This window comes from Lissotriton helveticus, chromosome 4_1, assembly GCF_964261635.1.
Source record: "Lissotriton helveticus chromosome 4_1, aLisHel1.1, whole genome shotgun sequence".
Classification (NCBI taxonomy): Eukaryota; Metazoa; Chordata; class Amphibia; order Caudata; family Salamandridae; genus Lissotriton; species Lissotriton helveticus.
In genome coordinates this window covers 28,631,787-28,659,491 of record NC_136063.1, presented here as the reverse complement: position 1 = coordinate 28,659,491, position 27,705 = coordinate 28,631,787, and positions in this window count along the sequence as shown.

Here is a 27,705-nt window from a genome sequence, read left to right as displayed (position 1 = left end):
TTGGTGTGTTGACAGTGGGTTGGGGAAGATACACCAGAGGGCTAGGGATTGGGGTTGACAAACTGGTTCTTTTAGCGGGGCAAGGGGAGGGAGTTTTGGTTTCATTTCTGGAATTCACAGTGTCATACCTCGTTTTGCAGAGTGAGTTTAATTCGTCCAACAGCGAGAGTTGTAGCGGTATACCATGCGTTGTGTCGGACGGTTGGTTGGAGGATATACTGGTCTTAACAAGGTCATTTGTTAATGCGGTGGGCGGAGATGGCCTACATAGAACCTTTGACCCAGAATGCAAGCTTTTCCGACTGATGGAATTATTGGTCAATCCCTTATGAGACATTGTTGGATGTTAAGCTATAACACGACCGCAAGAAATTGTCCCTTCCCGAAATGTCAGTGAGAGAGAGTTTTAGAGTGTTTACCTTAGTAGTGTGAAAATGTCAAGGGGGGTGGCCCCGTCCCGTCCTCCTCCAGCCTCTGAGGGCCACAGAGGGCCCGCCCTTTGCCCGGGCTTAGCCCGGCACAGACCCGCGCGCGATCCTGCGACGCGGGGGCAGCTCTCCCTCTTATGCGCCTCCTGGCGCTGGAAGTATGGGCGTCGTCGGCTTCCGCCGCTGTGCAGGCTGGGACTTGGGGTCTGTGGCCCAGGTCCCCCTCCGCTCGGCGGCCGCTCAGGCGTGTTGGTGCGGCAGCGGGAGGGAGACGAGCAGACAGGCAGGACTGGCGGGCAAAGAAAACCAAATGCAGCGTCCCTTAGGGAAAGTACAACGGACCCCCTTTCTTTCAATTTACCCCCCCAGGGTCTTGTAATTTTGAATTTGAAGGCAGGGACACAGATGTAGATGGAATTTCTTAGAGGGTATAAGTTTGTTTTTAGAGGAATGGGCACAGCGCCCCATAGATGTTTGTGGGTCTTCCTTTGCGTGAGTAAGTATGTAAGAAATCAATTTGTCAAAAAGTCCATAATTGAGCGGCCTATGACCTCCTGCATGGAGTGCATGGATGTGGTTACTGCAGAATGAGTAACATCCCTTACAGCGACTTGTCCTTCACTGGCTGACTCTTGCCCAATACACCTTTCCCGGAAATTCTCTTCCACAGAGGAGTCAGACTCATTGACCTCTGAAGGGGGAGAGGAGTTGGCCTAACGGCTAGAGCGGTCGACATCGAATTTGATGAACCGGGTTAGAGTTTCGACAAGGACGCTGAACATACTGTGATCCTGGGGAAATCAGGTATTCTACTCGTGCCTAACAAAAACGAATCTGTCCTCATGTAAAGTAACTGGTGCCATGTAAAGCGCTCTGATATCCGATATTGGGTCAAGTTTGAGATATATAAAACTCCTTTAAAAAAAAAAAGTAAAGGAGGCTATTGTCTTTGAAAGTCTTTTAAGGCTGCTAATCTCGGTTACTATCAACAATGCACCTTGCAAGGGTAAGTAATAGTAACCAGCCATTAAAATATATTTTCTTTGTCAACCTTTCTCTTTGTTCATAGGTCAAATAGGAGTAAAATCTCTTTCTCTCTCTCTCTCTCTCCCTCCCTCTCTCTACCTCTCTCCCCCTCTCTCTCTCTATATATATATATATATATATATATATATATATATATATGTGTATATATATATATATATATATATATCTGAACAAAGCTTCGCCAGGCGCTGACAGCGCCTCCAGTTACTGTTTTCAACAGGAAAGAATGACGATTGTTAGAAAGGCGATCCCAGGGGAGGCAGAAGATGTCTGACTGCCGACCCAGAACCCACCTCTCCGTATGGAATTGGCCGAGCGCCGTCGAGAGGCCTCCTTGGCGAGGCTCCTCTCCTATGATCGTAACAGCCAAACAACCACACTACTACAGAGAGACACCACACAAGAGTAGATTTAAGAGTCTTTATATAAAAGAATAAAGGCAAGGTTCCGCAGTAATATGTACAGGGGGATCGAGGGATCCCAACAGCGTCTCAATGTCCGGGGAAGGGGGTAGCGGGACAGTCTTGGTACCAGCTGGTACTAGGAAACCCTGCGCACAGCTCTCAATCCTCGAGCTGGGGGGTGCCAGGAGCCGTGACAGCGTCAGCAGGGCCTCTGAAGATGGTTCAGCTTGGTAGAGCCGCGACAGCGTCAGCAGGGCTCGGCGGATGGTTCAGCGTGGTCAGGCCGCGACAGCGTCAGCAGGGCCTCCGAAGATGGTTCAGCTTGGTAGAGCCGCGACAGCGTCAGCAGGGCTCGACGGATGGTTCAGCGTGGTCAGGCCGCGACAGCGTCAGCAGGGCCTCCGAAGATGGTTCAGCTTGGTAAAGCCGCGACTGCGTCAGCAGGGCTCAGCGGATGATTCAGCGTGGTCAGGCCGCGACAGCGTCAGCAGGGCCTCCAAAGATGTTTCAGCTTGGTAGAGCCGCGACAGCGTCAGCAGGGCTCATAGGTTCCAGGTTCCAGAGTTCTTAGCAGGGTCAGCCGCGACGAGGTCAGCAGGGCTTCGATCCCAGATACAACTGACTTCCTGATCCAGGGCTGGCCCAGATATAGGACTGGAGTCCTTTGATGTCCAGACCCTCGCGCCTGGGGGTCAGAGGGGCCGGGATGAAGGTGTCCAGACACCCAGCAGGGGGGTGGAGCCAGCGCACAGGCAAGCCGGAGGGCGATCGATACCAGGCATCCGGGGACGGCTGGAGGCCCATCAAAACTCTTCTCCTCCGGGATCCGTCAAGTGGCCACTTTACCACCTGGGTTGATCTTGGTGCCATGATGTCGGGGATGCGCTGGGGCCGCGGCCGGGGTCGGGCAGAGGCCATGTGCTCGGGACGTGATGGGCCCAAGATGGAGTCGGGCCTGAAAGGGTGGCCCGGGGTGGTGACTGGACCTGCCGAGTTGGGGGCAAGCCGGGTTCCAGAGGGGGAGAGCCGGGGTTTTGCCAAGGGCAGCTCTCGTCGAGAGTTCGTTGAGGGTGGTATCCGGAGGGGCGACAGCGGTCGGTGGAGGGCCGATGTCGTCCAGGGTCCGCCATGTGGGAGGGGTAGGACCATGCCACGAGGCCGGGTCCAACACAGATGAGTAGATCCCAATTTGGTGCCAGAACAAAGGTGCTTTTATTAGTGCATAATTCTGCTCTGCATGCCGCCATGGCGCGTTTCGACTGTCTCCACAGTCTTGATCACATGATGTGATTGCTATGCCACAATTGAGGTATAAGTAGTAAACACAAAGGGTGGACCATACATTCCCGCCCTCCACATGTCATAGGTTAATTTCAAGGAAACAAAGAAAAGACTGAAGACAAAATGATAGCCCTCTGTCTAAAAAATGAAACTCGTAGTGAGTAAAGACCATACAGAATTCACCATAAGAATAAATATGTGCAACAAATCGCAATGGTCATATATCTATACATATAAATAAATATAAATATGTAACATCATAAAACCATATATTGATAAAATCACATAAAAGATCATACGTTTCCTTGTTAAAAAACCATAGTTGATAAATCCCATGTGGGGGTTGGAATAAAGTGCTGCTGCATGGGTTTCAAATCCATATGTAAACTTATTTTCAATATACATCACTAGGAGAGACAAGGAGCAGTTATTGCTGTATAGTGCAAATTATATAAAAAGTGCAAAGTGCTAAAATTAAATGAATTAATTAAAATTCGTCAATTCATGTTAACATAGTATGAAAGAGAGGAGCCCCTCCCTTCTGTGTTTGGTTCTATATCAGTTGTTCTTAGATCAGCTAAAACCTTTTATGAGCTAAATGAAGTCCTACTTGGTTGTTATTTTGAGAAACCACGGTATTAGTCTAAGATCGCCCTGGGCTGTGGTGAATTTTATAGGTGTTTGAAGATTCACAGGCAAGTATAAAGGTCCTCGTTGGCGTAAAGACCCCCCGGGCCACGACTGTCTAGTTCTAAAATATACCTAGTTTCTAGGACCCTCAAGAGAGCATCTCTATTACCCCCTCTTTTGAGGGGCAAGATACAATCAATTACATAGTATAATAGATGTTTTGGGTCACTGTCATGAGTGCTCTCAAAGTGGCGTGCCACTGGGTAGGACTGATCTTTGGTACTGATTGCTCTTATGTGCTGCAGTATCCGCTTGTGAGCCGGAAGCCGAGTGCTCCCTACATACCGTAGCCCACAGGGACACTGCAGCACATAAACTGCAAATTCAGTTTTGCAGGTAAGCTGTTTAGTAATTAGTACAGGCACTTCTCTGAATGGTGTATGATATTGGGTCTTGCTGCAGCCATATTTACAAGCTTTGCAGCTTGAGCATTTTTTGAACCCTTTTCTCAGAGCCATGAAGGTCTCTGGGATTGGTTGCTCCAAATGGTTTTTGACCAATCGATCTGCCATTGAAGTGGATTTTCTAAATGAGAAGTCAGGTTTCCTACCTACTAGATCACCGATGACAGGATCCCCTGTCACCAGGTTCCAGTTGCGGGATAAGATTTTTCGAATCTCTTTGTGCTGGCGATTATAAGTAACAATAATACCTGAGGAATCCGGTACAGGTACAATATTTGTCACGCTAGGTGTTATTTTAGGTGTCAGAGCCTGTATTCTTGGTATGTTGTTAGAGTCATTGATTGCTTTTTGAACAACTACCTCCGAATAACCCCTTGCAAGAAAGCGTTTTTTACTCGCTTCCTGGCCATAGCACATTCTAACTCTGTACTGCATATTCTTTTGATGCGCAGCATCTCACCAAAGGGGATGCTGCATATCAAGTGATGGGAGTGCTGACTAGCCGCATGCAGGACGGTGTTACCTGCTGTCGGCTTACGATGTAATCTTGTCGCTAATCCCCCTGATTCCACATATACCTCAATGTCCAGAAAGCAAACTGACGTTGTACTCATTGTAGATGTAAATTGGAGATTTAAGTCATTGATGTTAAGTTGTTCCACAAAAATACGTGCTTCTTGAGAAGTGCCCTGCCAAATCAAAAAGAGGTCGTCAATGTATCTCAGGTAAAATGGAACATTGTTTTGCATTGTGGCAAGATGTTGTCCCATGAGGACCTGTTCCTCCCACCAGCTCATGTGCAAGCACGCTAGGCTGGGGGAGAAACAGGCCCCCTTGGCCACCCCTCTTATCTGCTGGTACACTTGATTGTTGAACAGAAGGAAATTCTGTTCCAGACAGATCCTAATCAAAGAGATTAGCATGGTGTTATGGGCAGAAAAGTTAATTTAAATAGTGGCTTACAGCTCTAATACCATCATTGTGCCGTATCGACGTATACAGCGAGGTTACATCTAACGTAATCAGTATACATTCTGAATTCCATGAAGTATTGTTCAATTTGCGTATATATATATGTATGTATATAAAATCTTTTCATGTTTCTGTTAAAAGAAGGAAGCATCAGCTTGAACAGTTACTAGCTTGGCTTAAAGTGAAAGGTGTGTCAGAGTCCTACCAGCTCTGTGGTGACCGCCTCGGGGCATCTACTGAAGAATGTTTCTTCTTCTCAGAAGTCTTGGCAGCTCTGAGGGACCAGTCTGAGGGCAGCCGAAAGAAAACACTGTTTTTTGTCCCCTGGAGCGTCGTCTATTGAAAGAAGTGAGAACCGGTTAAGAGGCCAATTAACCTGCCTGTCACCCGAGGGGACTTCCAGGCGCGCGGCCTCTTCCTGGGAGGAGCTCTAATTAAAACAAGCTGAGCGCCGAGAGGATTGCAATGTGAATAACGGCGACAAGTAGGGGAAAAAAGAAGCATGTTACAGTGATAAGAGAAACACGGATATCAATGATTGAAGTGCGCGGTTCGCTGCTCTGCAGAAAGGATTACACTGCTCCTGCCTCCTGACTTGTGCATGGCTAGTGACGTCACTGGCACTCGGCACAGCCAACCTCATTATGCACGTTCATGTTGTAATGTTTCTTCCATGTTATATGTATTGAAACACATTGATTTTGCTGCTAGAAACAGCAAAGAAGTGGAGTTGTGCTGGTGCTTCCGGTCCCATGTTATGCACTCCTGTGTGTAATACTGTGGGGCCCTAGGCCCACATGGTGGAAGGACTGACACACAGACACCAGAGGTATAGTGGGTTAGTGAGCCACGAGCACGTGCGCTCGGCTCTTTTTATTAGCTGTGTCACGTGGTCTCGTGACATCAGTGGTGGGTGGGTGTTAGGTGTACCATTACATCCATAACAACTAGACAGTGTCTGCTAGGACACTACATTCCTCCCAAACTTTAGTAAAAATTAAGGAAAAGCAAAAAGTCCGAGCCTGTGGGAGGAAGTACATAAATATACAGTAATTACAAATTTACAGTGAGTCTCTTCAGCTGCTTGCTTGATGACGGTGATGGAAATTGCTGCTGGGACTTTATTTCTTCTGGGTTCGACGTCCTGGTTCTCGGTGGGCGTGCTCTTCTTTGCTTGCGCCGTGGACGTGTGGTGGTCAGTCCACGGAGATCTTGCTTTTGAGGATGACGTCAAACAGGATGACCAGATGTTAGACTTGGATGAGGTTGTCTTCAGCTGGTCCGTCGGTTTCTTCACTGTAGGCAGCTTAGCTTTACTTTTCAAAAGGATGGAGTGTTCGAAGGACATTCTTCTCACTAAGACGCCCCTCTCGCGGGTGTTCTCCTGCCACAAGATATCACCGGAGGCCCTTTTCACCAGGTTTCCACTGGGCCGGGTATTATTCCCCAGCGTTGCTCCAACTCCACAGTCTGGTTGTGAATGGGGGAGTCGATGGGGTACTACCTCACAAAGTCCGTAGCTCCACCTGAAGGGTAGTTGTTGACTCTTGCCTTTGCGCACAAGTTCCTCATCTTCCTGGGACATGCAGGTTAGACGGCGATGGACTCATCTCTCGTGTTGGGACCCTCTGCCACCGGTGTCCCTGAGGCCTTTGCCCCTTGGATCTCCACGGGCTGGTGTGGATTGGTCAGTTCTCCTTGTTTAGGACATCTGAGCTCCCTCAGCTTCCAGACTTCCGCTCAATCCCAAAGGTGGGTGTTGCCAATGGTCCGGCCTGTGCTCTCCTACCGTCCACGGGTCGTCGGGGTCTTGTGAATAGGTGCCTGTTCTGTTCTTGGTGCTATCAGTGTTCTCCAGGACGTACGGGTCACTGTACACGATGTTGTGGTGTGTCACCTCTTCTTCTTCTTGTAGGTGTGTGGACTTGTTACACCTCTCTTCACCTTTTCCAGAAGTTGTTGATGATGGCGTCGTGCCACATGACTTCTTACTTCAGTTCTCTTCTTCATGGCATCGTGCCACTCTTCTCCTTTTCACGACACAGTGCGGTCATGTAGTACTGAAAATTCTGGACTTGTGTAATATGTCTACACTTGAGAATAAAACTTCGTCGTAGATTGACGAATTGGGTATCAAAAGACCGAGAATGACGAGCACATCATGTACAAGTATTCTCAGTATATTCGAGTGACGATTTCACCTCGAAATCGTCATCCTCGTTCTGAACCCCCGGCTTCCATCTTATGTATGGCAGCCATTTTGTGAGTTGCCCTTTACATAGGCTTATAATCCGGACAGATTCGATTCCCAGAGGACACGTACACCTTAATCGACTTTCCTATGACCTGTGCAAGTTGGAACCATTGCACCAGGCTGAACCTGTTAGGCCAGTTCCTCTCCCAGTGGCCGAATGTGATAACATCAAAGCTCAACAAGCCATAAAACCTTTTCATCGCACACACACCTGCCTAATCTTGCTCACATCTGTTCCTGCTCTTTTCTCTCATTTGTTTCATGATGGGGAGGTGCCCGTTTTATTAGGGGTTCACTGATATCTGATGGAAACTGGACCTTGCCTGGTGATTTATTTTTGGGCTGGACGAAGTGAAATATGGACATGTCATCATGACTCTGCCTTTTCTTTTGTATTGAAACTATGTCAATGATCTACTGTAAAACCAGGAATGTTTGCCTGAAGCTTAATATTCTGTATAAGAAGAGAAGCCTGATTTTGTAAAGTCGAGCAGTCTCCTGAGAATATACTTCCCGTGTGTTGTACTTCTAGGACACTTGTTACCTTGGTTGCAGCCAATAAATCGATCCTTGACTTCACCTAGAAGACTCTGAGTTTCTGTGGTCTGAATCAGGAAGAACTCGAGGTCTCTGGGTGTACCCTGACACCGCTGGGTTACTGGTTCTGTGCCGGTTCCTAAAAACCCAGTACCTCAGTTGGCGCCCAATGTGGGGAGATTCCAGCGGCACCGGTCCAGTCAGAGGTTCGTGAGGAGCTTCGTGTGAAAATTCTGGAGGAAGGCCAACCACCATCGATCCCTGCATGTCGACGTGGTCCGAAAGTCTTTGCTGCAAGGTTCCCCGCTTCCCGACGGCTACGAAGGTCTGCTGCCCTGGCTATCGCCCTGATTTGGACCCTTGAAGTTTTATAGAGCGAAACACTAAGACGAGTCTTCTGGTGACGTCATCGATATTTCAGTTAAGTATAAGTGGAGCGTCTCCCAGTCCTTAGTTGATCTTAGTTTTGGGTATCCTTTGATTGTTTTGTTTGGTACTTGCAAGCACCAAAACCGAAGGACTCGTGTATTCACGAGAAATATCATAATCGATAATCCTTTGAAGTTTGGAACTGGACTAGAGAGCGAAAATGCCTGGTCTTAGACTTGGAAGCTTATTTTGTCTTAGTGGTAATAGTAGGGACTCCCGATTGGAGGACTCGTGTCCGGTTCCTCCAGTCGGAACTCCAACTTACGAATTATATGTGAAGCATGGAGTAGGCCCCATCACATATAATGAAGTATGGATCAAATACACCAGAAAAGACGGTGTTTTAAAATGGCCCCAATACGGTAGCTTTGACTCAGAAATTCTAGATAACCTCGAAGTTAAACTTTTTAAGAAGAAAGCCCGGCCGGCAATGTTTGACTCTTTCCGCCTATGGCGTAAGGAAGCCAAACAAAAGGAAATTAAATTAGAAAAGAAAAATAAGAGAGAAAGAGGTATTTCAGTAATGCAAGCTGCTATGCAGTTTAAAGACAATGAAGGAGAACAGATAAGTGAGCAGTTGCATAGGCAACGTAAAATGGCGATAGATAAGTGCTATCCAGTTTTGCCGCGTCCCAAGCAGGATGCAGCAGAAAACATTGAAAAAGACCCGTTAATGGCACATTTGTTAAGTTCGCCACCGCCCTATGCGCAAAATGCCACAGCACCTCCGCAACATTTAGTTGCGCAACCAGTAGTTGGTATGCCTCCTGTTCTTCCACAGCACCCACCAGCTACTCTTCAGCTGGCTTCTGCTCCTCTGGTGCAGCCTTCTCAAGGCTCACCGATCACATTTGCTCCGCCTATGCTTTCTACGACTTTGCCCAGTACACCTTCTACTTCTTCTAATGAACCCTCTACTATTGCTTCTGTTTCTGCCTCATCTCACCCAGTTTTTCCGCCTGTTCTTCCATCAGTCTCTCCTTCCGTTCGACAAAGGATGGCCAGCACTGTAACTAGTATTTTCTCACCTCTTTTCGGGTCGCCTACTACGACCCCTAACACAGGACGAAGACAGTTGCGAAGTCAACTGCCTGACTATCAAGAGAGAGATTTATTGAATCGTTTAGCTTGTAAATGGGTTATGGATACTGTAAAGTATGATGTAGAATCTGTCATGGAAGTCTTCCGTCAGTGGGAAGCACCGACGCAGAGATATGTTTTTGAACAAAGGTGTGTTTTTCTCTGCGAGTATTTGGAAGACAATGATTTGGAATGCAACCCGCAAGAGTTGTGTCGTGTACGATTTAAGTTTGGAGAGGGCATGATTGTAGGTCCTGATGTCGAGCGAGCAATCGGGATATTGTTATCATATCGGAGTAAGGGGGGCACTTCTGGATCACGATCTGAGCATGGTGCATCAGATAGGAAAAAGGCGCAACAATACCCAATGAGGGAAGTTCCCCCGCAATGGAGGGAGGGTGACACAACCACTGACCCACCTATTCCGCCACACTTTCAGCGTGTGTGGGTACATTTCCCATGGAAGCGAGCCGAAGTTTTAGCCCTTAAACAGACATTGCCTGATCCTCGTAAAAATCCGGCAGGATATTACAAAGAGTTGTCACAGACTGCTGGATCGTGTATAATGAATTTAGCCGATATCGATATGTTGTTTGGAAATGTTGTCCCACAGCCTTTATGGAGTAAGATTCGTCATTCAGATCATGATCAGGAATTAGGTGACTCATGGGCTAATATTACTGCTGTAGATGCCCGACAAGTTGGTGGTGCTAAACCCGAGCCTTTAATAGCCGAACTTCCTGGTAAAATAGTTGATTACATGAAAACGATAATGCCCGCAATATGTATAAATTGGGATAAGTTGTCTGCATGTAAGCAGAAGAAAGATGAAACTGTCTCAGATTTCTTCACCAGGTTTGAGGAGACGTTTGTCGACCACAGTGGTCAAGATATGACAACAGAAGGTGGTCAGAGATTGTTCGTCGATAAATTCGTGCACAATCTGCTTCCGGAATTGTGTAAAAAGTTAAAGGATTCAGAGAGTTCTTGGGCAGTTTCGTCTTCGGCACAGATATTAGCTACAGCTCAGTACTACGAAAATAGAGACAAAGATGAAAAAGATAAAACAGAAAAGAAAACCAAAGAGCTGAAAATGAAGGTTTTGTTACAGCAAGCGTATCCGCCACGTGGTAATGGTCAGAATAATGGTGGTCAGAGTCACTATCAGAATAATTTTCAGCAGCCTCAACAGTATCAGAGGAACTCGCAAAGAATCGAGTATACTCAGCCACGTGTCCCTGTAGGTCCCAACCAATGTTCGTATTGCAAGGAAGAGGTTCATTTCAAACATAATTGCCCTATTCTGTTATAGTGCGCAAATGGTGGTTCACACACAAGAGGTCGTGGTGTTCAGCAAGCGCCTAGAGGTAGAGGACGCGGAAACGTCCCTCAGGTAAGCTGTTCAGGTAAGCGTCAGTGTAGGCGAGGCATTTTTCGACACTCTGCTGCTGCGCTTGCTGATTTATAAAATCTAATAACTGCCACTTACTTGTGGATACTTAATTCAATTTGTGGACCTGGAACTTAATTTTTAACTGTGCCACATGCTCGGCGCTTGAAGCGCGGTCTTGTGCGCTTTTATTTGCGCGTTTTAAAGGGAATACTTCATTTTGGATTTGCTGCGATTAGTGGGCTTGTTAGGACATACCTGCACATAAAATCTGTCATCTGCACCGCTGTTCGGCGGCCCATTAGCTGGACTGGGGGTTAGGCGCCATCTTGGGAGGGGAAGTGCCGGCAAGGGACGCCATCTTTGTTGGCGTTATAGCTATTGCTGCAGACATAGCACGATTGGGTGCTATTTAAGCCGATCAGAGCAGGCGCTCGCTCTGTTCAGGAAAGCGTCAGTGTAGGCGAGGCATTTTTCGACACTCTGCTGCTGCGCTTGCTGATTTATAAAATCTAATAACTGCCACTTACTTGTGGATACTTAATTCAATTTGTGGACCTGGAACTTAATTTTTAACTGTGCCACATGCTCGGCGCTTGAAGCGCGGTCTTGTGCGCTTTTATTTGCGCGTTTTAAAGGGAATACTTCATTTTGGATTTGCTGCGATTAGTGGGCTTGTTAGGACATACCTGCACATAAAATCTGTCATCTGCACCGCTGTTCGGCGGCCCGTTAGCTGGACTGGGGGTTAGGCGCCATCTTGGGAGGGGAAGTGCCGGCAAGGGACGCCATCTTTGTTGGCGTTATAGCTGTTGCTGCAGAAATAGCACGATTGGGTACTATTTAAACGTCCCCATGATGACGCGCAGCGGTGACGCGCAGCGGGCGCGCCATAGGCTCGCCAGAGGCGAGCCCATCTTTGCCCATCAGTGACCATCCGGGACCCGGGGCCAGAACCCCTGGCCTAAATTTGCGTTACTCTAGATGTGAATTATTGGAGCTTAACATGGGTAAGTCCCTCCTTGATCAGGATTGCATACATTTGTTAGCTCGGGAGGGCCTTCTGATTACATCTAAGAGCACAGGAGCGCGGCAGCGCTACTCCAATGCTTACGCTTTAAACTATGGCCTGTTGAATACGCGCTTTATGCCGGGCCACAAGTTGGAGGTCTTTTCACTACTGGAAGACGGGGAGCTAGATGCCCTTGCGTTTACCGAAACATGGCTGGAGGATTGTTCGGCGCCGGATTTAGTGGCGGCCCTACCAGATAACTATCTGGCACTCCATTTCAATAGGGAGGGAGCTAAGAAAGGAGGTGGAGTAGCTCTGCTCTATCAGGCCCGTCTCCGCGCCGAAAGGTTTCTATCCGAAACCCTGGGGGGCGCAGAGGTTATGGGGGTAAAACTCAGGCGGGGGGCGGTATGTGTGGTGTTTTTGGTGGTATACCGACCGCCTTGGGCTTCGCCAGAATTCCAGGCTCTCTTTACTAGATTGGTTCAGGATCTGCGTTCGAGATATGACAAAATGATTATTGTCGGGGACTTCAACTACCATTGGGAAAAATCCCCTAAAGAGGGGCAAGCGCTACAGATTGAGGAAGCAATTTCCTCCTTGGACTTCACTCAACAAGTGAAGGGACCGACACACGAGAAGGGACATGCGCTTGATTTAGTTTGGACCACTATGCCAGTCCAGGGCTCCACAGAGATCTTGCCATGCGCCTGGTCTGACCACTCTTTAATAAGGGGCAGAATTCTACTGAACGGCCACCTGTCAAAGCCTGGGGAAGGTTGGAAAATGGCCCGGAAGTGGAGAAACATCGATGGGGAGAAAATGGTGCATCTCCTGGAGGAGTCTCCTCCAGCAAAGGAGCAGAACGCCAATATTGATGCCCTTTGTGGACACCTTCAGCATAGACTGGGGAGAGCCATTGATTTGGTGGCACCCCTTCGTAGGGTGAAGAAGGTGGAGAGAGGAGCTGGGACTCCTTGGTATAATGACTCCTTACGGGATATGAAACGTGGGGTGAGGAGGAAAGAACGAGCATGGCGGAAAGAGTATGACGCCACTGCCAAGAAAGAATACATTTCATCCTTAGCTATTTACAAACTAGCCATCCAAACTAGAAAGGCTGCTTTCTTTGAGGAAAGAATAGTTGCAGCTAGAAATCCACAGAAGGAAATCTTTCGGGTCCTGGCTGAGCTCAGGATAAACAAAGTGCAAAGCACTGAGTTCGCCCAGGAGGATTGCAAGAGGTTCCAGGACTTCTTTGTGAACAAGATCTCCGATATTCTGGGAGAAATTGCTGCAACTACACCCCTCGACTGTCCTCGCCCACCTGACCATACTGCCCCGTCGGATATTATACCGTTAGCTGAGTTCACCCCAATTGCAAAACAGGAACTACTCGCGATTACGGACCGAGTCAAATCCGGCTCTCAGGTTGATCCATGCCCTCCTGATGTGTTCAAATTGGCACTGCCAGGCATTGAGAAAGAAGTTTTGCATTTGTTGAACTCTTCCCTTCACACAGGACAGATGAAGTTGCGAAAGAAACTACAAGGAATGTGATGAGCCGAATGTATGTTGCAGGCCCTGCAAGATGGGTTGGTGATGTTGGAATGTGTGGAGACACGATAGAGAGTGTGAAGTCTATTCAAGCTGAAGCTACAGAGGAGGAGTTGAGCACGTGTAGAGAAAGTACGGGTAGAATGGATGCGAATGGTTGTTGGATTGAACTCTCAGAGCATCAGCGATGGTTGTTACCCGATGCGTACGTACTTGCAGTAGTTACAATGGCTCATGGAATGGCTCACATCAGCGTGAAAGGGATTTGCAAGTTGTTGGCTCCAGTATGGCAAAATTCAGGAATTCCCAAGTGTGCAGAGAATGTCGTCAAGAATTGCATGGTGTGTCTGCAACACAACCCTGGTAGGGGAACCCCAACTCCAGCTGGTCATTTTGCACCTCCTACGTATCCGTTTGAGGTTTTGAAGCTAGATTTCATACACATGGAACAGTGCAACAACTTAAAATACGTGCTCGTTGTTGTTTGTGCCTTCTCAAAATGGGTAGAAGCATATCCCCTAAAAGACAATACTGCCTTGTCCACAGCGAAAGCCCTTGTAAAAGAGTTCTTCCCTAGATTTGGAATGCCTAGAATGGTCTGGTCTGAAAACGGAAGTGAATTTGTAGGTCGTGTGATGAAGAATGTGTGTGAAGGGCTGGGCATTCGGCAAAAGTTCCACGCTGCAAACCACCCCCAATCAGCTGGATTAGTAGAATGTTACAATGGCACACTTAAACTTAAACTGGCCAAAATCCAAGCGATCACAGGCCTTAAATGGCCTGACGCTCTACCCTTAGCACTCCTATCCACCAGAATGACTGCACATTCGCGAGTGAAACTTAGTCCCTACGAAATAGTCTTTGGCCGCCCGGCCAACATATGGGGAGTGCCTAGACCCACAAAATTCAGCGAGATAGAACACCCTGTTTTGCTTGATTACCTGTACGAATTGACGGCTAAATTGCGTGTTTTGCATCAACAGGTACGCGACACCCTGCCTCCGGTCTCTGAGACTCCAGGACATGCTATAGAACCTGGATCCTGGGTGCTGGTGAGGAACTTCCAGAGGACTAAGAACGACCAGCCCAGGTGGACCGGACCGCACCTCGTCCTTCTCTCTACCAGATCGGCGGTTCGAGTGGAGGGGAAGAAGGCCTGGATCCACGGGGTCCACTGTAAAAGGATCCCCCTACCTCTGCCGTATGACCAGTGGGTCCAGGAGGGTGTCGGCGACTCAGAGACTGACACCGTGCCCCGTTTTCTACCTTTCAGTGACGCACGTGTGAAAGGAACTAACTCTGAACGTGAAAGTGAGAACATTTTGCAAGAGGCTGTGCCTCCATCAAAGCGATTGAACACTACAGAGCCTGAACTCTTGTTTTTGGATCAGACAGTACCAGGGAAATGAAGATACAATTTGAGACCGAGAACTACGGACTAATAAAAAGATTTTCTCCCATCTTGGAAAATTGCTTATTTTTGTTTTTCGAACCGCCATCCGGGTTCCGCTGCTAGGGCCGCGGCTGCACGAAAGTCTTTGGGGTACAGCTGACGACGTTAGGTCGGTAGTTCCGGTTAGTCCAAGGGAGTTGCCCTGGACCGACGGAAGTATCCCTTAGCAGAATCAACCTCCCACCGCGGGCAGCATTTTAGAGAGGATGGAGTTTCCCGATGGAGAGAGACCTGCCAAACCTACGAACTTTAAACGCAGATTATGTAAAGTGATGACAAAGAAAAGTTTTATAATATTGTGCATATTTATGCTATTCAGTGCGATGATATTTTTAATAAGTTATCTCTTATTTTCTTTTCGTGTGACATTTGCACCCACTGCATCGCCCATATCCCCTGCTACTGTTTCCCCTCATTCTTTCCACCCTCTTCCTGACCATGAATCCAATAGAAGGTTAGAGTTCATTAATAACTCCTTTGTTCAATTGTTACACCAACACCAACTTGTAATGAACACGACTAACTGTTGGGTGTGTGGTCTTATGCCTCACACAACAGATAAAGGTATCCCTTATCTGGTTCTGCCTTTCAGTCATAATGGTTCTGTGTGGGCATACAGAACAATGTTCATATATGCACGTGAGGTCCACCCCCTACGTTCTTTAAAAGATAACCCCAAGAATAGTGCCCTGGTTAAAGGTATAGTTGACATGATTAAGGGAGAAATCTCTTATGAAAATACCCCGAACGATGAGATATTTGCATATGTAAATTGGAACGTGACCGGATATGAAGCTACTCTGAGTGAGAAACAGCAAGCTAAGGGATCGCCCCCGATCTGGATTGTACCCCATCAGGGTCACCTGTGTCTGCAAGGTTTTGGCAAGAATTCCAGAGCTCAGTTAGGGAAGAGTGTCTGTACGGAAACGTATGTTTTTGGATCCCAAACTTCCCCTGCGTTCTTGGCAGCTAAGGGTACCTATTTCATCTGCCATGATAGAGCCTATACATGGTTGCCTCCTGAATTTTCGGGCTCATGTTTTGTTTCATTCCTGTTGCCTCCCACCTACACAGCAGCGGCAGATTACCACAGGACAAGGTTAGTTAGAGGTGTCTTGAGTAAAGAAGACACTGCAGGTCAAGAATTTGGGGACTTTGCAAAGGGTTTTTTGCCATTCTGGGGATCCATGGCTAACAGCAGGAACATGAGGCAACTGACGAGGGTAGTTGAGTCCACCGTGATCGAAACTGCCGGTGCCCTTAGTAACTTGACCGCTGAGCTCCAGTCGGATCGACTTATGACCCTTCAGAACAGGGTCGCTTTAGATGTCATACTTGCAGACCGAGGTGGGGTATGTAGATTGATCCAATCGAGCTGCTGTATTTTCATCCCAGATAACGCTCCAACAGTATACCAGGCCATCTCCAAACTGCATAAGATTTCCGAATCTATCCATGTAGATAAAGGAGATTGGTCGTTAATGGGGTGGTTCTGGGAACTGATATCCGTCTGGGGATGGAAAATTATGATGGTCATTGGGATGGTCTTAGCCATTCTTTTCCTGTTCTGTCTGTGCGTGCAGTGTGCTCCTGCAATATGTGGCCTCTGTGTTACATCATGTGTGAGGAAACCTGTATCAAGAGACGAGCTAAGTACTAGGATGATGTTACAGCAACATCTCAATGACTTTAGGAATATAGATCTGGACTCAGATTAACATGAGGATAGATTGATTGCCTATGTAAGGGCAAAAGGAGGGATTGTAGTACTGAAAATTCTGGACTCGTGTAATATGTCTACACTTGAGAATAAAACTTCGTCGTAGATTGACGAATTGGGTATCAAAAGACCGAGAATGACGAGTACATCATGTACAAGTATTCTCAGTATATTCGAGTGACGATTTCACCTCGAAATCGTCATCCTCGTTCTGAACCCCCGGCTTCCATCTTATGTATGGCAGCCATTTTGTGAGTTGCCCTTTACATAGGCTTATAATCCGGCCAGATTCGATTCCCAGAGGACACGTACACCTTAATCCACTTTCCTATGACCTGTGCAAGTTGGAAACATTGCCCCAGGCTGAACCTGTTAGGCCAGTTCCTCTCCCAGTGGCCGAATGTGATAACATCAAAGCTCAACAAGCCATAAAACCTTTTCATCGCACACACCTGCCTAATCTTACTCACATCTGTTCCTGCTCTTTTCTCTCATTTGTTTTATGATGGGGAGGTGCCCGTTTTATTAGGGGTCCACTGATATCTGATGGAAACTGGACCTTGCCTGGTGATTTAGTTTTGGGCTGGACGAAGTGAAATATGGACATGTCATCATGACTCTGCCTTTTCTTTTGTATTGAAACTATGTCAATGATCTACTGTAAATCCAGGAATGTTTGCCTGAAGCTTAATATTCTGTATAAGAAGAGAAGCCTGATTTTGTAAAGTCGAGCAGTCTCCTGAGAATATACTTCCCGTGTGTTGTACTTCTAGGACACTTGTTTCCTTGGTTGCAGCCAATAAATCGATCCTTGACTTCACCTAGAAGACTCTGAGTTTCTGTGGTCTGAATCAGGAAGAACTCGAGGTCTCTGGGTGTACCCTGACACCGCTGGGTTACTGGTTCTGTGCCGGTTCGTAAAAACCCAGTACCTCAGTCACCTTTCTTCCTTTGTCTTGCTGACCAGGCTTCTTCAAGCAGCGTGCACTCCGCCTGTTTCCTTCTGGTCTTGTCCTGTCTTTAGGACACTGTCTTCTCTCCACTCTTCGGTGACTGGACCGGTCATTACAATCTTCTCTCTTGTCTCCGATTACTTCTAGTTACTCTTGGTGTTGCATCCGTCTCTCCGGGTCTTCTGATCTCTCAGTTCACGGACGTCTTCTGGCAGGACATATTCATCCTGACTTGGCAGAATTTCTTCTTTCATTTCTGGCGACCATTTTGGTTGATCGGCTTTTGTTTGGGCGCCCCTCTGGCTTGTCGATCATCCTTTTCTCTTGGGCGATCTTCTTTGCTACCAGGTGGGGTGGACAGCTTCCTCTTCGTGAGTCTTCTCGCTATCCGCGACCGTTGGGATCGCTATTGGTTCTGCTGTAGTGCTTTTGCGTTGGCGCAGTTTCTCCTGCGCTCTTCGTGTGCTCTGCTTATCCGGAGGGTTAGCTTCACCTCTCCCTGGACCTTCTCCGGTGGATGCACTTCTCGTGCTCGCTTCCGGTGAGGCTCTTTAGCTTCTTGGGGCGTTGACCTTGCTTGGTTGTTTCGCCTCCTTTTGGCTGCGGGGTAACTTTGGGTTACTCTTACGGTGCACGTCCGCGTGCATGGGCGTGGCAAGTTCTTGCTTCACTTAGTACCGTCGTGATACATCTTCAGTGTAGCTTTTGTTCCTTGCGGTTCATTTGATTCTTTGGCGTTGTCGCTCTTCCACTTGCGTGTCGCACTTTTCTTCTTCACACTTGGGTACTTGCCTCGCACGTCTTCTGGTGCTTTGGGTGTGGCTTCCTTATTTTCAGGCGCTGTCTTGTACTGTCTGCGTCCGGGGTACACTGGCGCTCTTCCAGTCGGTGGCCTGTGAAACTTGCTGCTTGCGGTAGACGTCTTGGCTCTTCCTCTCCGTCCAGCGGGAGGTTGTCTTCTGCGATTGCGGTGAGCACCTGTGGCCACAGGCGTCACTTCAGCAGTGATGATGGGTTTCTGTCTTCGTCGCATCACTGCAGGCTTACTTCACCTCTGTAGGCTTTCCCTTGTGCTGTCTTGTGCTTGTTTGCTTCTTGGTGCTTCTTTTGGTGCACTGCTCACCAAAGTCCACTAGATGGCATTGTAGGCTGTGGGTTTCCTTCTGCAACTGCTTTTCTTCTCTTGGTGACTTTCTTCCCTGAAGTTTTCTTTTGCTGCCCCAGCTTGCAGGACCTGCTTCTTGGTCATGCCAGAGGGAGGGGTGCTGGAGCCAACGCTGATCGCCAGGGACAGGACACTGCATGATTTACCGGTAAGTGCCATTTCCTTTCTTTTTGTGAGGCAGGAGGGCACAGTCATATTTTCTCTGTTTGCCTGACTGAAATGTAATTCACTTTCTGTGCGCATGTGGAGGGAAAGCTTCTTTGCCCCTGCGGGGGTCCAGGCACATTCAAAACGTGGCTGGGGGCCCTCCAGCAGCCGGTATTGTCACGCACCCCTTCAGGTTTACTTCCGCTGCGCTAGCCGCTTGTAGACATTGCAGTACTTATGGTGCGGGGGGCTGGGGGTCATATCCGGTCGCTGTCATCGCAGGTGGGCTCCGCTTGTTGCTTTCACTTTCCCCGCCCGCGCTTCACTTTCAGAGGTGGACAACATTTTTTTCCACAGCCGGTATGCTCCCCTTTAAGTCATCGGTGCCCCGCAGCTTTTGCTCTTCACACGCTGCGGGCGCTCTCTCTACAAAGTTAATTCCCTCGCCGCTGCAGCCTCACTTCCCCGCAGTGCGTGGCGGGGGATGGGGTACACTGCAGGCAGGCCGCGGGTGGGCTCCGCTGGTCTGCCTTTATTTACAGTTTATACTCTGGCACCATGGCCACGTGGGTCGGCCTACAGCGTCCAGCAGCACTTCCCACGCTGCAGGCGTTTTTCCTTTACCCCGCCGCCGCACTTCTCACACGCTGCGCGGCGGGGACGCTGCAGGCAGGCCGCGGGTGGGCTCCGCTGGCGCTGCTTTTAATTACAGCTTATTTTCGGCCGTTTCGCGCTCTGGCCATGCGGGTGAGCTCCGCTTTGCGCAATCGATGAGGGGGGGGTCGCTTCTGGCATACGCGACCCCTCCGGGCCATTCACAGCTCGTCGGCTCACCTCCGGCCTACGGGCCTTGCAGTAGGGCTCCGGCACGGCGGGTGGGCTCTGTCCGGTCTCTCCTCACCGGGGCAGTCGTGGCCGATGCGGGTGGGCACCGCACGGTCCACTTGGTGCATAGTTGCGGCCGGTGCAGGTGGGCTCTGTCCGGTCCGCTTTTCGTCGACGATAGGCCCGGGGTAAAAACACACGCTCCTCAGAGCATTCTCCTCCCCTTTTGCAGTGGCTGCGTCGCGTGGAATTCGAACCACTCCCTCGTCGCCATTGTAATACTGTGGGGCCCTCGGCCCACATGGTGGAAGGACTGACACACATACACCAGAGGTATAGTGGGTTAGTGAGCCATGAGCACATGCGCTCGGCTCTTTTTATTAGCTGTGTCACGTGGTCTCGTGACATCAGTGGTGGGTGGGTGTTAGGTGTACCATTACATCCATAACAACTAGACAGTGTCTGCTAGGACACTACACTGTGCACGGACAAGACCCCAGGAGGCGGAGTGTGATCCACCACTGACTGCATGGAGTGGAAGCTGCTGACAGAAGCCACCAGTTGGAGCCGGCATCTATCTATGCTCGGGTAGTGGCATACACCCAGGCCGCATAGTGTCTGACTAGGAGGGAACCTGGCATGACCCGAGCTCAGGAGGCTCAATACAAGATTTCCTTTTAGCCCCTGTTGACCTTTCCCCTTTCTACTCGGCACAAATGGCCTATTCGAGTTTGTAAAAACTCTCAACACGGTCCATTATTTGTCATATTGGTAGCTATGGTTATTGCATGGCTATTTAGTAGTCCTGGAATAAACTGTTTTTGAACTTTGGTTTGCCAGTCTGTGCTCTGTTCACAGAGGGCGGAGTGTTGTTATACAGCGTTGTCTCCCTGTCACAGGTGAGGCTCAGAGGTCTGTCCTCTGTGGCCAGCGGTACATCCAGCTTCGACCACAGGAGCCGTTAGCAGATGTGAAGAAATGTTATTGTGAATTCAACAGCGTCCGCCACGGCCACAGCCTCACCTCCTCTTGCCTCTCACTCAGACTCACGTAGGAGCCTCACAGAGCACTCACGACCACCAGCACTCTTTCTACATCAGAAGGGGCGAGGGCAAAGGTGGGGAGGTGAAGCCACCCGTCCTGGGGAGGAGAAAGTGGTGATAAGGGTTCCCTCCAGGGCTCGAGTCGGGGTATCACGCAGATGGACGGCGTCCCCCTCACTAATTTTACCGGGAGCTCGATAACTGGAGCAGCTGGAGCCACACATTCACTCTTTGGCCTCTCTGGGTGAGATCGGAGCTCATTCAAAATGCTGCTCACGCGCTGGCTTCTGTGATGCAATCGCATCTAAGGGGTGAGCGAGGGGAGGCAATGAGTCTGATGGTGCAAGCCATCTTTCGTGACGTCACTTCCTGTCGTGACGTCAGCGCCCCCCACTTCTTTTTTTAGGACTTGTGCCCTGGTTCCCTACTATAGAAGATTCCACAGACGGGCTGGAATCAAAGCTGGCACTTATAAGGCAGTCACTTATAACACACCGCTGCTTCTGCACAGCCAATAATGCTGGGGATGGGAGGCAGGCGGCGTCTCGGAGAACCGCTAAATTGGATCAAACTCAGTCAACTGTGAGCAGAACGGGGCTTCTCACGGGTAAACTAGGCAAGCACCAAACAAACGAAGGCATAAAACACTGGAAACACGATTTTTATAATATTCACTGTCAACACAGACAAGCCATGCAAAACAAATAATGTACACTTTTTGCAAAAAAGCTATGAAGGTATTCCAAACAACTCTGGAACGAAAAAAAAATAAGCATTGGCATAGCCATTAGGTCTCGCTTTTGGGACCTTATAAGTACTTAGTTATGCAGCACAATATCCTTGGTGCAACAACATCACCTGTTGCATGGCTAAACACTTATAAGGTCCCAAAGGCGAGACCTATTGGCTATGCCAATGCTGGTTACTTATGTTTCACAATAACGATTATCAGAATGCAGAGGAGCGCTAAAAATCCAAATGCCCTTCGAGGCCTTATACATGAGAAGTAGGCGCCAGGCAACTGCACATAGCAGAACATGTGCACATATTTCAATAGCAATGCATGCCTCGCTTAGTGTATCATTGCTAAACGACCTTTACGACGCAGTCAAAACACTGCAGTACCATTACAATGCAGCTTTTAAAACGCAAGTCGTTACCACGACTTGCACTGGAGGGCGCTCTAGACTAAGGAATAGTAGATTTACTATTCCAACACCTTCCCTACTGTACGCAGGCTGGAGTTGGAATAGTAAATTATACTATTCCTAAGTCCAGCACCCTACAGCGCAAGTCGTGGTAAAAACTGCGTTGTGATGTACCGCGATCATTTTGATCGCGTGGTAACATCATACATCCGTATCACTACTCCGTAATGTGCATAGGTCTGCATGCAATCATTAGCTTTAATATGTTTACCAGGCTGGGTGTGCAATCATTTCAGGAATGTGCACATATATGAAAGACTATGTCGGCAGTTGTCTGCAGAGTAATGCAGATTGAGTGAGATGTGTTGCCTTTTATCTGGATAGATAAATGATGTCATTTTAAAGGATGGCCCCCTAATAAACACAGACCAGTGAGTAGTAAAGACTTGCAGCCAGAACAAAGATCCCTAACGGAGCCGTAACAACAGCAACAAAAAAAACTGATGGGGCAGACAGTGTGGTAACTTTCGTTCAATAATTAACTTCTTCTGAAAAAAAGGGCATGGTTTTACCTCACTAGGCCAGTTGGTAGCACACCGTGCTCGATAACTGGGCTTTCACTCAGGAACACAATGCATTCTGGGGGGTGGTTCACGTCACATAAAGCAAGTGATCTGTAGAAACTTTGAGAGGTCAGTTTATTTTGATTGGTAGTGACTGCAGTTTTAAATAGAGTGGTTCCAGATGTTTGCCAAGAATATATAGCATAGGAGACAGAGCCTGGCATAGAGGATGCTGGAGAGAGGGGGGAGGTAAGAAGGGAGAGTGATAGACAGACAAAAAGAACTAGGGAGAGAGCAGGAGCAGGGAGAAGGGGTGAAGAGAAATAGAGAAAGTGATGGAAGGAGAAAGACAGGGAAGCGGGAGGCATGTAAGAGAGTGGAGGGCAGTAAAGGGGAAGAGAGAGGCCCGATAGGCAAAGAGTGGGAGAAATGGGGCAAAAGATGGAAGAAAAGATGGAGGAGGAGAAAAGAGACAGGAATAAAGTCAAAGAGAGGAGCAGGACAAAGACGAAGGAAGAGAAACAAGCGTGAGTGCAAAGTTTAAAAAAAAAGGCGTGCAGGCTGTAGCAGTAGGCGCGCGCGCTTGGGAGAGCAGGCTTCAATTTTTCAAGCACTGCACTCATGCTTGTGGCGTGCCACTGCGCACTCCTGCAAGGTGTATGCTGCCACAAGCACGAGTGTAGTGCTTGAAAAACAGCTGAACGATGGCTAAAGGTTTCCTATTGAGCGCATGTGCGCTGCATAGGCGAGACCTGAAAAGCTTTAGTAACAACACCACATAAGAAGACAACGGAACATGCAGGGGACAAATAAATCCCACCTAATGGATTGTGCTCCTGATAGGCTGATAAGCCGGGTATACTGTGAAAGAAACAAATAAAGAAATGTATTAAAGGAATCAAAGGTAAACATGATGTTTATCACATTTACTGTCAACACAAGCAAGCCTTGCAAAAGAAATGTTTTTCTTTCCAAAACGATTCAAAAGTATCTCCGACAACTCACAAACAACAAAGTAATTGCTTTAACAACAACACGCCATAAGAAGAAAACAGAACAATCACGGGCAGAATAAAGCGCATGGAATGGATGCGGTATCTCTCAAGGGCGATACATCCGTACAAACTCAAAAAATTATAAATGGATTATTGCCTTTGATGGGGCAATAAGGCAAGGCAGACTCCATATGAAACAATTTAAATAAAATTAAAAAATTAAAGGAAGCACCAAAATACATCAATGTAAAAACAGAGGGTCTTATTATAATGTTGTCGGTGGACTTTCCTGGTTTCTTCCCTTTCCAACTCCATAGGTGCTCAGACCGCATGCATTCGCATAGCTCCTTTCTCTGCCGCTCAGTGGAGTTAAAGGCAGAGACACCTTGAACTGATGACCTCAAATGCAGCCATCTTGGCTTGCTTCTCGTCCTGGGCATATGGTGAAGGTGCTTACTCTGGAGTGCACGGGGGCTCAATGCCCTGACAAATGTCTGGCACTACTGTCACTGCTGGGACTTCCCAGTGTGATATCTGCCTCTTGCAGGAAACACACGCCTCAGACATGACTGGGGCTATATGAAATCGAAATAGTTCAACAGACAATACCTCTCCTCCGGCCATGGGAAAAACTAGGGCTGGCGATCCTTCTCGCTACCCAGACAGGTACACTGAGTTAATTCTCAAATGATAGGTCATTTGCTTTCCTTGCTACTTTCACTTAATCACCACAATCTTACAGTAATCTATTTATACGACCACCAGGAACTTTTTATTACCAAAGCAACTGAGAAGATAGTTACATCCCCCAATGCCAATGTCTTCATTGGTGGAGACGTCAAATTGGTACCCGATGCTCTCCTGGACCACTCGATCCAGCAGGGGGGCCCGGCGGGGGCATTACCTTCCCAAGCTCTACTGTGGCTTGGAGAGGCTGGACTGGTGGATGTGTGGTGATCCCTAAATCCCACTACCAACAACTACTCCTTTTTTTCTGCTGTGCACCAGACTTATGCCAGGACAGACTACTTTCTAGTGGCTGCCCCCTTCTGCCAGCATTCAACCCACACAGATATAGAAGTGCCAGCACTAATAGACCATGCTCCAATCACACTCACGCTCTACTTGTCTACAAACTGCCCACGAGTATGGCACCTCAATCCTAAGTCATTGTATTCTTGAACCCACAATCAAAGAAATCCAATGGGTGATTGAGGGGTACTGCAACATGAACATCACCACACACACTCACCTGTACCATTACTTTGGGATGCATTTAAGGCGTTAGACAGAGGAGCATATATAGCAGTGGTTCCCAGCTTAATCAAGATCAGAAAGACAAGCGTTCCACACTGGAGGCTCAGGGGAGGACTCTGGAAGAGTCCCACAGGCTAACAGGCTCACAAAAGGTGCGTACGCAACTTACACTAGCTAGGAAGCAACTCATGGCATTGCATATGGATGAGGCAGAACCAGCCCTGCTCCTCACCAAGCAGAAAGATTGGGCCCGATTCACAGAACTAACTTAAAACAAAATCCTAAACTTACTACCATTTTGGTATTCACAGAAGGCACTTACTCATTTCGGTATTCACAGAAGTTAGGAGTCCTAACTTTAGGACTCCTAAATGCCTTCTGTGAATACCGAAAGTCTTAAAGTTAGGATTTTTCTCAGTTTGGGAGTAGTAAAGTTAGGAGTCCTGTGAATACCAAAATGAGTAAGTTTAGGATTTTGTCTTAAGCTAGTTCTGTGAATCGGGCCCCCAATGCAGGGGGCAACAAAGCAGAGTGGCTTCTTGCCCACTGGTTGCATGTGCAGATACACCGCCAGCAGATCCCCAAAATCTGAGACCCATCTAACCATGCAGTGAGACAAGATGTAGGGAATGTGGCTGAATTCAAATGTTTCTGTGCTGAGTTATACGCAGCCGAATCGCTTCTCCGTGATGATATTGCCACCTACATAACTCAAGACACCTTTGATGACACTCCACAAGAGAGAAGCATCCTCTCTCGATAAGCATATAATGGTTGAGGAATTACTCAGAGCCATAGGGCAAATCAAACTTGATAAAAGCGCCAGGCCAAGACAGGTTCACCGCTGCCGGTTTAAAATATTTGCCACATACCTGGCTCTAGTGCTGACCAGACTGTATAATTCCTTTAGCGCACAGGGATCCCTCGTGGGTAGAAAGAAATAGTCTACAATCACAGTTTTATTCAAGCCAGGGAAATACCCAACTTACTGTACCTCCTACCGCCGTATAATCAATGATGAATGTAGATATGAAGATCCTTGTTGGCATTCTTGCCACCGGTCTGGGGCTGTATATGCCCAGACTGATAGACCCAGATCAAGCAGGCTTCATACTAGGGCACAGCTGTGGTGAGAACATCAAATGTTCGATCCACCTTATTGACAATACTATGCAATCCTGCGTGCCCTCAGTTCTCGAGGCGCTATGTCTGGGCCCTTGTTTCCGCCAATGGATATGGTCAAGCTAGTTTGGTGGCATCTTTTTGAATTAATGGGCAGCTACCACAGTCATTTCCTATGTTTCGGGCAACACAACAGGGGTGACCTCGGCCAGCGCTCCTGTTCGCTCTCTACATGGACCCTCTGGCGGAGTGGATCAGATGGCACCCCCTCTTACAGGGCATCACCATGCGAGGTCAAACTCACAAGATAGCGCTATATGCAGATGATGTGCTTCTAGCAGTAACCAAACCTCGTCAGTCCTTGCCCCGGCTGTTGGAAGAGCTGGAATTATTTGGCAAAGCATCTGGGTTTAAAATGAATGCACGTAATCTCAGGCTCTTAATCTCTCTATACCTTACGCTCACTTGGAGACCCTTTTCCCCTTTCCATGGGTGACCCAGGGAATGTAAATTTTTTGGGGGAATGTAAATTTGATTAAACTGTGCGATTACTTGAAATCTTTACAGTATAAAACACAGGAACATCCCCTTCCTCCCCCCCCAGCAGGCCAATAAAACCATATGTGCAATATTAAAATAAAGTACTGACTGTTTTTACCACTTTTGTCCAATCAAAGTACTATTAAAAGAGAACAAAGTTTTATGTGTTCCTTAACTTCACGCCTTCTGGAGACTGGGTGAAGTGTGGAAGTTCGGCATGGTCATTCACACTGCACGGCCAGTTGACAGTGGGTGGGTTCTTCTAGGAGAAGTGTGGAAATTCCACGTGGTCGTGCACATTGCACCGCCAGATCACAGTGGATGGGTTCTTCATTGGCCCTTATCCAACCCTGATTTAGTTCCTGGATCCAATGCGTCCAGTTACTTTACGGGAACACCCTGAGTTAACTGTAAGCTGACATTGTTAGGGCTCCAGATAGCGCTCCTTACACAGTGTAGGGACCCTTAGGATCAGTGGCCTTTTGATGGAGGTCGAGACCCAGGGAAATTCCATATTTGTGGATTCAGCTGTTTTCCACCTTGGATAAGACCGCAGTAGTCAACTATGCAACCTTACTAGACACTGCCCGATCTACGGTTCAGTCTTGTAAATGGGGTGGCATCTCGTGGCTTGGAAGGATAGCAGCAATCACAATGTCCCTGCTCCCCCACACTCTGTACCTCATTGCAGAAGATACCTCTCCACACTCGCCTCATGTCTTACAAATATTGCAGCAGCTTCTTGAATCCTTCATTTGGAAAGGCAAGCGGCCTATGATGGCCAGGGAGCGATCATACTTGCCAGTGGCTGAGGGGGGACTGGGAATCCCACACTTGATGCGTTACTACCCAGCGGCGCAGCTGCGGTTCATGGAGGAATGGCAACACACAACTTCAGAGAAACACTGGTGTTTCCAAGACCAGGCTGTAGCGGGCCTACATATTTGGAAAATTCTGTAGCTCCTTTAGAAACACTGCCTGACCCCCCCAGGTGTGTATTTTCGCCAGTGGTGAGGGTCACTGTGGGGTAGCGGGATAAACTTGTTCTGTCTAAACCGCTTTCCACACCGCTTACACCAATCACAGGGAATGCAGATTACCCTCCCCCTCCCCCCCCACCTCCACCGCTACATGGTACTTACTTCTCCTGTTGGCAAGAAGTCCACTGCAAATTAGTAGATTTATTTGATCCCCAGGGCCTACTGGACTTCCCTCAGCTGCAAAAGAACTTTAGATTGCCCAACTCAGAACACTGGCTCTATATTGCAATAAGACAGTGAGCAACCTTG